General features: G+C 32.4%; 1 protein-coding gene across 2 annotated transcripts in view; it reads right to left on the reverse strand.

Moving 5' to 3' along the window:
• Window positions 1-1,794, reverse strand: part of LOC106873408 (retinol dehydrogenase 7) — a 35,709-nt gene that overhangs the window by 8,379 nt on the left and 25,536 nt on the right. The window lies entirely within an intron of this gene.

The raw sequence follows: 1,794 nt of genomic DNA on the forward strand, positions 1-1,794 counted from the left end.
AGTTGGCTTTTGGAAAACAAAGTGAAAGATGTAGTTAGAAAAATGTCTTTCGGCTATTCTTTTCTAAATTAGATAACAGATCTGAAATTGTCATATTTAATTTAAAGTTAAACAATGTTCATATGAAAATAATATTCTTCTTAACAAAGTTATTAAATCATTCTATTTTAAGAATGCCAATTGCACAGCAGCCGACATTATCTCACAGATTGTGGGAATTATCTGGAGGCTTTTACAAGAAGATAATCGCCACACTAACGGGATAATCGTAAGATTCTATCTGAAAAAAAAAAAAAAAGACCAGTTCGATTTTGCGAGCTGTTATTTTGATGGAAAGGAATAATCAATATTTATCACTCCAGTACACAATGATGTGACAGGAAACCGTTAACAAGTAGCATGATATATTCTAAATAATACGTTCATACAGAGGAAGGATTGATATAATTACTGTCTAATTTCGTATTTAGTGGTGTGAACCAGAAGAAAGATGACCTGGCTTTCGAAGAATGTACCTGCTAGTATGCAGAATCATCAGAGTATCGGATCCAAAAACATGTGGCGTTAAGTTACCGCTCTATAAACCAATTTGAAATCGTTAACCAGTTATTGGCATTGATTTTTAATACATTTAACACAATTTATAGAATGTTTTCTCACATCTTCTTGAATAGTTGAAGCACATTTACATACTAACTTAATTTGTGTTGTGACATATGTAATATTACCTACCTTGTTACCTAGTGAGTCTATAACAAGGCCACTACAAGTAGACACACTATATTAAGATTAGTAAGCAGCCATTACACATCGTAATTAATATCGTAATTACTATCGGCTATGAGAAGTGAAACCGGTTTGTAGTTATATACTTTGGAATAATCATTTAGTTTTATAATTATGTACTTTGGAGTGTTTAATAATATGTTTTGAAATGATGTGAATGAAAGAAATGTACTTTGGAATACGTAACCTTGAAATGATTTGATTGTAGCAATGTGTTTTGAATATATAGTTTGGAATATGTAATAGTGTATTTGGAAATGATTTTATTGTAATAACGTGCTTTTGAACTAACAGAAATATAAAGGAAACAGTGCATCTTTTTATTATTATTTTTACGCACGCGTGCGCACACATGTTTTGCTTGGATCGAACGATTCCCTTTTCTTACATCCGGCATAAACTAACCCATCCGAATCACATACGACTTAATGGTGCATTATGAAACATTGACGACCTTTGCAATGACTCTGATTGACTTTCCGGCGTTTTTATCAATTATTTCTTGGACTTTTTGTACAAAGTTACATGTTTTGATGGTATCAGGATCCTGCGCATGCGTTTTGCGTTTAGTTGCTGAAGCTGGAACCCCATCAGTAGCATTTAGCTTCTGCGGACTTTGACAACGAAGGATCGGGAGACTTTCGGGAAGAGAGCTATTTCTGTATCACTTAGCTGTACCTTTTAAGGCAACGATTGCTGCGTGTCTTTTCATTTGCTGAGTCAACCTGACGGCTGATATTATTTATTTGAAAAGTAAGGTAAAAAGAAGTTAGAAGGAGACCTCAAAATCATGATGCACTCTGTATATATACTCACACCTTGCATATACATACTTACATATATCTCTCTATATCTCTCTGTATATATATAAATGAATAATATTTTAAATGAATAATATATATGTAGTCTATTGACTAATTTATTATTCTCGCTGGACCACTGGTGGTAAATTAAATTTCTAAAATTTCTTTTGCTGCCCTATGATTAATAATGATATATATATATATA

This window comes from Octopus bimaculoides, chromosome 8, assembly GCF_001194135.2.
Source record: "Octopus bimaculoides isolate UCB-OBI-ISO-001 chromosome 8, ASM119413v2, whole genome shotgun sequence".
Taxonomy (NCBI): domain Eukaryota; kingdom Metazoa; phylum Mollusca; class Cephalopoda; order Octopoda; family Octopodidae; genus Octopus; species Octopus bimaculoides.